Below are 9,461 nucleotides of genomic sequence, written 5' to 3'. Positions count from 1 at the left end.
TGAGTGTGCCCGGGATTTCTCAACGGCGGGTGATGTTCGTTCCGTGCGGTCGTGGTTTTCGCTAAGCGTGCTACTGACGCCTGGTGCACCCGCGGCGACGGCAGCAGGGACGACATCCTCTGTGTGCCCGGGATTTCTCAACGGCGGCTGATGTTCGTTCCGCGCGGTCGTGGTTTTCGCTAAGCGTGCTACTGACGCCTGGTGCACCCGCGGCGACGGCAGCTGGGACGACATCGTGAGTGTGCCCTGGATTTCTTAACGGCGGCTGATGTTCGTTCCGCGCGGTCGTGGTTTTCGCTAAGCGTGCTACTGACGCCTGGTGCATACGCGACGACGTCATCAGGGACGACATCGTGAGTGTGCCCGGGTTTTCTCAAAGGTGGCGGATGTTCGTTCCGCGCGTTCGTTTTTTCGCTAAGCGTGCTACTGACGCCTCGTGCACTCACGGCGACAACATGAGGACGACATCGTGAGTGTGCCCGGGATTTCTTAACGGCGGCTGATGTTCGTTCCGCGCGATCGTGGTTTTCTCTAAGCGTGCTACTGACGCCTGGTGCACCCGTGGCGACGTCATCAGGGACGACATCCTGAGTGTGCCCGGGATTTCTCAACGGCGGGTGATGTTCGTTCCGTGCGGTCGTGGTTTTCGCTAAGCGTGCTACTGACGCCTGGTGCACCCGCGGCGACGGCAGCAGGGACGACATCCTCTGTGTGCCCGGGATTTCTCAACGGCGGCTGATGTTCGTTCCGCGCGGTCGTGGTTTTCGCTAAGCGTGCTACTGACGCCTGGTGCACCCGCGGCGACGGCAGCTGGGACGACATCGTGAGTGTGCCCTGGATTTCTTAACGGCGGCTGATGTTCGTTCCGCGCGGTCGTGGTTTTCGCTAAGCGTGCTACTGACGCCTGGTGCATACGCGACGACGTCATCAGGGACGACATCGTGAGTGTGCCCGGGTTTTCTCAAAGGTGGCGGATGTTCGTTCCGCGCGTTCGTTTTTTCGCTAAGCGTGCTACTGACGCCTCGTGCACTCACGGCGACAACATGAGGACGACATCGTGAGTGTGCCCGGGATTTCTTAACGGCGGCTGATGTTCGTTCCGCGCGATCGTGGTTTTCTCTAAGCGTGCTACTGACGCCTGGTGCACCCGTGGCGACGTCATCAGGGACGACATCCTGAGTGTGCCCGGGATTTCTCAACGGCGGCTGATGTTCGTTCCGCGCGGTCGTGGTTTTCGTTAAGCGTGCTACTGACGCCTGGTGCACCCGCGGCGACGGCATCAGGGACGACATCGTGAGTGTGCCCTGGATTTCTTAACGGCGGCTGATGTTCGTTCCGCGCGGTCGTGGTTTTCGCTAAGCGTGCTACTGACGCCTGGTGCATCCGCGGCGACGGCATAAGGGACGACATCGTGAGTGTGCCCGGGATTTCTCAACGGCGGCTGATGTTCGTTCCGCGCGGTCGTGGTTTTCGCTAAGCGTGCTACTGACGCCTCGTGCACCCGCGGCGACGGCATGAGAACGACATCGTGAGTGTGCCCGGGATTTCTCAAAGGTGGCGGATGTTCGTTCCGCGCGTTCGTTTTTTCGCTAAGCGTGCTACTGACGCCTCGTGCACCCGCGGCGACGGCATGAGAACGACATCGTGAGTGTGCCCGGGATTTCTCAAAGGTGGCGGATGTTCGTTCCGCGCGGTCCTGGTTTTCGGTAAGCGTGCTACTGACGCCTCGTGCACCCGGGGCGACGGCATGAGAACGACATCGTGAGTGTGCCCGGGATTTCTGAAAGGTGGCGGATGTTCGTTCCGCGCGGTCGTGGTTTTCGCTAAGCGTGCTACTGACGCCTCGTGCACCCGCGGCGACGGCATGAGAACGACATCGTGAGTGTGCCCGGGATTTCTCAAAGGTGGCGGATGTTCGTTCCGCGCGTTCGTTTTTTCGCTAAGCGTGCTACTGACGCCTCGTGCACCCGCGGCGACGGCATGAGAACGACATCGTGAGTGTGCCCGGGATTTCTCAAAGGTGGCGGATGTTCGTTCCGCGCGGTCCTGGTTTTCGGTAAGCGTGCTACTGACGCCTCGTGCACCCGGGGCGACGGCATGAGAACGACATCGTGAGTGTGCCCGGGATTTCTCAAAGGTGGCGGATGTTCGTTCCGCGCGGTCGTGGTTTTCGCTAAGCGTGCTACAGACGCCTCGTGCACCCGGGGCGACGGCATGAGAACGACATCGTGAGTGTGCCCGGGATTTCTCAACGGCGGCTGATGTTCGTTCCGCGCGGTCGTGGTTTTCGCTAAGCGTGCTACTGACGCCTCGTGCACCCGGGGCGACGGCATGAGAACGACATCGTGAGTGTGCCCGGGATTTCTCAACGGCGGCTGATGTTCGTTCCGCGCGGTCGTGGTTTTCGCTAAGCGTGCTACTGACGCCTCGTGCACCCGGGGCGACGGCATGAGAACGACATCGTGAGTGTGCCCGGGATTTCTCAAAGGTGGCGGATGTTCGTTCCGCGCGGTCGTGGTTTTCGCTAAGCGTGCTACTGACGCCTCGTGCACCCGGGGCGACGGCATGAGAACGACATCGTGAGTGTGCCCGGGATTTCTCAACGGCGGCTGATGTTCGTTCCGCGCGGTCGTGGTTTTCGCTAAGCGTGCTACAGACGCCTCGTGCACCCGGGGCGACGGCATGAGAACGACATCGTGAGTGTGCCCGGGATTTCTCAACGGCGGCTGATGTTCGTTCCGCGCGGTCGTGGTTTTCGCTAAGCGTGCTACTGACGCCTCGTGCACCCGGGGCGACGGCATGAGAACGACATCGTGAGTGTGCCCGGGATTTCTGAAAGGTGGCGGATGTTCGTTCCGCGCGGTCGTGGTTTTCGCTAAGCGTGCTACTGACGCCTCTTGCACCCGCGGCGACAGCATGAGAACGACATCGTGAGTTTGCCCGGGATTTCTCGAAGGTGGCGGATGTTCGTTCCGCGCGGTCGTGGTTTTCGCTAAGCGTGCTACAGACGCCTCGTGCACCCGGGGCGACGGCATGAGAACGAAAATCGTGAGTGTGCCCGGGATTTCTCAAAGGTGGCGGATGTTCGTTCCGCGCGGTCGTGGTTTTCGCTAAGCGTGCTACTGACGCCTCGTGCACCCGGGGCGACGGCATGAGAACGACATCGTGAGTTTGCCCGGGATTTCTCAAAGGTGGCGGATGTTCGTTCCGCGCGGTCGTGGTTTTCGCTAAGCGTGCTACAGACGCCTCGTGCACCCGGGGCGACGGCATGAGAACGACATCGTGAGTGTGCCCGGGATTTCTCAAAGGTGGCGGATGTTCGTTCCGCGCGGTCGTGGTTTTCGCTAAGCGTGCTACAGACGCCTCGTGCACCCGGGGCGACGGCATGAGAACGACATCGTGAGTGTGCCCGGGATTTCTCAAAGGTGGCGGATGTTCGTTCCGCGCGGTCGTGGTTTTCGCTAAGCGTGCTACAGACGCCTCGTGCACCCGGGGCGACGGCATGAGAACGACATCGTGAGTTTGCCCGGGATTTCTCAAAGGTGGCGGATGTTCGTTCCGCGCGGTCGTGGTTTTCGCTAAGCGTGCTACAGACGCCTCGTGCACCCGGGGCGACGGCATGAGAACGACATCGTGAGTGTGCCCGGGATTTCTCAAAGGTGGCGGATGTTCGTTCCGCGCGGTCGTGGTTTTCGCTAAGCGTGCTACAGACGCCTCGTGCACCCGGGGCGACGGCATGAGAACGACATCGTGAGTGTGCCCGGGATTTCTCAAAGGTGGCGGATGTTCGTTCCGCGCGGTCGTGGTTTTCGCTAAGCGTGCTACAGACGCCTCGTGCACCCGGGGCGACGGCATGAGAACGACATCGTGAGTTTGCCCGGGATTTCTCAAAGGTGGCGGATGTTCGTTCCGCGCGGTCGTGGTTTTCGCTAAGCGTGCTACAGACGCCTCGTGCACCCGGGGCGACGGCATGAGAACGACATCGTGAGTGTGCCCGGGATTTCTCAAAGGTGGCGGATGTTCGTTCCGCGCGGTCGTGGTTTTCGCTAAGCGTGCTACTGACGCCTCGTGCACCCGGGGCGACGGCATGAGAACGACATCGTGAGTTTGCCCGGGATTTCTCAAAGGTGGCGGATGTTCGTTCCGCGCGGTCGTGGTTTTCGCTAAGCGTGCTACAGACGCCTCGTGCACCCGGGGCGACGGCATGAGAACGACATCGTGAGTGTGCCCGGGATTTCTCAAAGGTGGCGGATGTTCGTTCCGCGCGGTCGTGGTTTTCGCTAAGCGTGCTACAGACGCCTCGTGCACCCGGGGCGACGGCATGAGAACGACATCGTGAGTTTGCCCGGGATTTCTCAAAGGTGGCGGATGTTCGTTCCGCGCGGTCGTGGTTTTCGCTAAGCGTGCTACAGACGCCTCGTGCACCCGGGGCGACGGCATGAGAACGACATCGTGAGTGTGCCCGGGATTTCTCAAAGGTGGCGGATGTTCGTTCCGCGCGGTCGTGGTTTTCGCTAAGCGTGCTACAGACGCCTCGTGCACCCGGGGCGACGGCATGAGAACGACATCGTGAGTTTGCCCGGGATTTCTCAAAGGTGGCGGATGTTCGTTCCGCGCGGTCGTGGTTTTCGCTAAGCGTGCTACTGACGCCTCGTGCACCCGGGGCGACGGCATGAGAACGACATCGTGAGTGTGCCCGGGATTTCTCAAAGGTGGCGGATGTTCGTTCCGCGCGGTCGTGGTTTTCGCTAAGCGTGCTACAGACGCCTCGTGCACCGGGGGCGACGGCATGAGAACGACATCGTGAGTTTGCCCGGGATTTCTCAAAGGTGGCGGATGTTCGTTCCGCGCGGTCGTGGTTTTCGCTAAGCGTGCTACTGACGCCTCGTGCACCCGGGGCGACGGCATGAGAACGACATCGTGAGTTTGCCCGGGATTTCTCAAAGGTGGCGGATGTTCGTTCCGCGCGGTCGTGGTTTTCGCTAAGCGTGCTACAGACGCCTCTTGCACCCGCGGCGACAGCATGAGAACGACATCGTGAGTTTGCCCGGGATTTCTCAAAGGTGGCGGATGTTCGTTCCGCGCGGTCGTGGTTTTCGCTAAGCGTGCTACAGACGCCTCGTGCACCCGGGGCGACGGCATGAGAACGACATCGTGAGTTTGCCCGGGATTTCTCAAAGGTGGCGGATGTTCGTTCCGCGTGGTCGTGGTTTTCGCTAAGCGTGCTACTGACGCCTCGTGCACCCGGGGCGACGGCATGAGAACGACATCGTGAGTGTGCCCGGGATTTCTCAACGGCGGCTGATGTTCGTTCCGCGCGGTCGTGGTTTTCGCTAAGCGTGCTACTGACGCCTCTTGCACCCGCGGCGACAGCATGAGAACATCATCGTGAGTGTGCCCGGGATTTCTCAAAGGTGGCGGATGTTCGTTCCGCGCGGTCGTGGTTTTCGCTAAGCGTGCTACTGACGCCTCGTGCACCCGCGGCGACGGCATGAGAACGACATCGTGAGAGTGCCCGGGATTTCTCAACGGCGGCTGATGTTCGTTCCGCGCGGTCGTGGTTTTCGCTAAGCGTGCTACTGACGCCTCTTGCACCCGCGGCGACAGCATGAGAACATCATCGTGAGTGTGCCCGGGATTTCTCAAAGGTGGCTGATGTTCGTTCCGCGCGGTCGTGGTTTTCGCTAAGCGTGCTACTGACGCCTCATGCACCCGCGGCGACGGCATGAGAACGACATCGTGAGTGTGCCCGGGATTTCTCAAAGGTGGCGGATGTTCGTTCCGCGCGGTCGTGGTTTTCGCTAAGCGTGCTACTGACGCCTCGTGCACCCGGGGCGACGGCATGAGAACGACATCGTGAGTGTGCCCGGGATTTCTCAAAGGTGGCGGATGTTCGTTCCGCGCGGTCGTGGTTTTCGCTAAGCGTGCTACAGACGCCTCGTGCACCCGGGGCGACGGCATGAGAACGACATCGTGAGTGTGCCCGGGATTTCTCAAAGGTGGCGGATGTTCGTTCCGCGCGGTCGTGGTTTTCGCTAAGCGTGCTACTGACGCCTCGTGCACCCGGGCGACGGCATGAGAACGACATCGTGAGTGTGCCCGGGATTTCTCAACGGCGGCTGATGTTCGTTCCGCGCGGTCGTGGATTTCGCTAAGCGTGCTACTGACGCCTCGTGCACCCGCGGCGACAGCATGAGAACATCATCGTGAGTGTGCCCGGGATTTCTCAAAGGTGGCGGATGTTCGTTCCGCGCGTTCGTTTTTTCGCTAAGCGTGCTACTGACGCCTATTGCACCCGCGGCGACGGCAGCAGGGACGACATCCTCTGTGTGCACGGGATTTCTCAACGGCGGCTGATGTTCGTTTTGCGCGGTCGTGGTTTTCGGTAAGCGTGGTACTGACGCCTGGTGCACCCGCGTCGACGGCATGAGAACGACATCGTGAGTGTGCCCGAGATTTCTCAACGGCGGCTGATGTTCGTTCCGCGCGGTCGTGGTTTTCGCTAAGCGTGCTACTGACGCCTGGTGCACCCGCGGCGACGGCATGAGAACGACATCGTGAGTGTGCCCGGGATTTCTCAAAGGTGGCGGATGTTCGTTCCGCGCGGTTGTGGTTTTCGCTAAGCGTGCTACTGACGCCTCGTGCACCCGGGGCGACGGCATGAGAACGACATCGTGAGTGTGCCCGGGATTTCTCAACGGCGGCTGATGTTCGTTCCGCGCGGTCGTGGTTTTCGCTAAGCGTGCTACTGACGCCTCGTGCACCCGCGGCGACGGCATGAGAACGACATCGTGAGTGTGCCCGGGATTTCTCAACGGCGGCTGATGTTCGTTCCGCGCGGTCGTGGTTTTCGCTAAGCGTGCTACTGACGCCTCGTGCACCCGCGGCGACGGCATGAGAACGACATCGTGAGAGTGCCCGGGATTTCTCAAAGGTGGCGGATGTTCGTTCCGCGCGGTCGTGGTTTTCGCTAAGCGTGCTACTGACGCCTCGTGCACCCGCGGCGACGGCATGAGAACGACATCGTGAGTGTGCCCGGGATTTCTCAACGGCGGCTGATGTTCGTTCCGCGCGGTCGTGGTTTTCGCTAAGCGTGCTACTGACGCCTCGTGCACCCGGGGCGACGGCATGAGAACGACATCGTGAGTGTGCCCGGGATTTCTCAAAGGTGGCGGATGTTCGTTCCGCGCGGTCGTGGTTTTCGCTAAGCGTGCTACTGACGCCTCGTGCACCCGCGGCGACGGCATGAGAACGACATCGTGAGTGTGCCCGGGATTTCTCAAAGGTGGCGGATGTTCGTTCCGCGCGGTCGTGGTTTTCGCTAAGCGTGCTACTGACGCCTCGTGCACCCGGGGCGACGGCATGAGAACGACATCGTGAGTGTGCCCGGGATTTCTCAACGGCGGCTGATGTTCGTTCCGCGCGGTCGTGGTTTTCGGTAAGCGTGCTACTGACGCCTCGTGCACCCGGGGCGACGGCATGAGAACGACATCGTGAGTGTGCCCGGGATTTCTCAAAGGTGGCGGATGTTCGTTCCGCGCGGTCGCGGTTTTCGCTAAGCGTGCTACAGACGCCTCGTGCACCCGGCGCGACGGCATGAGAACGACATCGTGAGTGTGCCCGGGATTTCTCAACGGCGGCTGATGTTCGTTCCGCGCGGTCGCGGTTTTCGCTAAGCGTGCTACAGACGCCTCGTGCACCCGGGGCGACGGCATGAGAACGACATCGTGAGTGTGCCCGGGATTTCTCAAAGGTGGCGGATGTTCGTTCCGCGCGGTCGTGGTTTTCGCTAAGCGTGCTACTGACGCCTCGTGCACCCGGGGCGACGGCATGAGAACGACATCGTGAGTGTGCCCGGGATTTCTCAAAGGTGGCGGATGTTCGTTCCGCGCGGTCGCGGTTTTCGCTAAGCGTGCTACTGACGCCTCGTGCACCCGGGGCGACGGCATGAGAACGACATCGTGAGTGTGCCCGGGATTTCTCAACGGCGGCTGATGTTCGTTCCGCGCGGTCGTGGTTTTCGGTAAGCGTGCTACTGACGCCTCGTGCACCCGGGGCGACGGCATGAGAACGACATCGTGAGTGTGCCCGGGATTTCTCAAAGGTGGCGGATGTTCGTTCCGCGCGGTCGTGGTTTTCGCTAAGCGTGCTACTGACGCCTCGTGCACCCGGGGCGACGGCATGAGAACGACATCGTGAGTGTGCCCGGGATTTCTCAAAGGTGGCGGATATTCGTTCCGCGCGGTCGCGGTTTTCGCTAAGCGTGCTACAGACGCCTCGTGCACCCGGGGCGACGGCATGAGAACGACATCGTGAGTGTGCCCGGGATTTCTCAACGGCGGCTGATGTTCGTTCCGCGCGGTCGTGGTTTTCGCTAAGCGTGCTACTGACGCCTCGTGCACCCGGGGCGACGGCATGAGAACGACATCGTGAGTGTGCCCGGGATTTCTCAAAGGTGGCGGATGTTCGTTCCGCGCGGTCGTGGTTTTCGCTAAGCGTGCTACTGACGCCTCGTGCACCCGGGGCGACGGCATGAGAACGACATCGTGAGTGTGCCCGGGATTTCTCAACGGCGGCTGATGTTCGTTCCGCGCGGCCGTGGTTTTCGCTAAGCGTGCTACTGACGCCTCGTGCACCCGGGGCGACGGCATGAGAACGACATCGTGAGTGTGCCCGGGATTTCTCAACGGCGGCTGATGTTCGTTCCGCGCGGTCGTGGTTTTCGCTAAGCGTGCTACAGACGCCTCGTGCACCCGGGGCGACGGCATGAGAACGACATCGTGAGTGTGCCCGGGATTTCTCAACGGCGGCTGATGTTCGTTCCGCGCGACCGTGGTTTTCGGTAAGCGTGCTACTGACGCCTCGTGCACCCGGGGCGACGGCATGAGAACGACATCGTGAGTGTGCCCGGGATTTCTCAAAGGTGGCGGATGTTCGTTCCGCGCGGTCGCGGTTTTCGCTAAGCGTGCTACAGACGCCTCGTGCACCCGGGGCGACGGCATGAGAACGACATCGTGAGTGTGCCCGGGATTTCTCAACGGCGGCTGATGTTCGTTCCGCGCGGTCGTGGTTTTCGCTAAGCGTGCTACTGACGCCTCGTGCACCCGGGGCGACGGCATGAGAACGACATCGTGAGTGTGCCCGGGATTTCTCAACGGCGGCTGATGTTCGTTCCGCGCGGTCGTGGTTTTCGCTAAGCGTGCTACTGACGCCTCGTGCACCCGGGGCGACGGCATGAGAACGACATCGTGAGTGTGCCCGGGATTTCTCAACGGCGGCTGATGTTCGTTCCGCGCGGTCGTGGTTTTCGCTAAGCGTGCTACTGACGCCTCGTGCACCCGGGGCGACGGCATGAGAACGACATCGTGAGTGTGCCCGGGATTTCTCAACGGCGGCTGATGTTCGTTCCGCGCGGTCGTGGTTTTCGCTAAGCGTGCTACTGACGCCTCGTGCACCCGCGG

Source organism: Ixodes scapularis, unplaced genomic scaffold (genome assembly GCF_016920785.2).
Source record: "Ixodes scapularis isolate PalLabHiFi unplaced genomic scaffold, ASM1692078v2 ptg000837l_1___fragment_3__unscaffolded, whole genome shotgun sequence".
Lineage (NCBI taxonomy): Eukaryota > Metazoa > Arthropoda > Arachnida > Ixodida > Ixodidae > Ixodes > Ixodes scapularis.
This window is presented reverse-complemented; position numbering follows the sequence as displayed.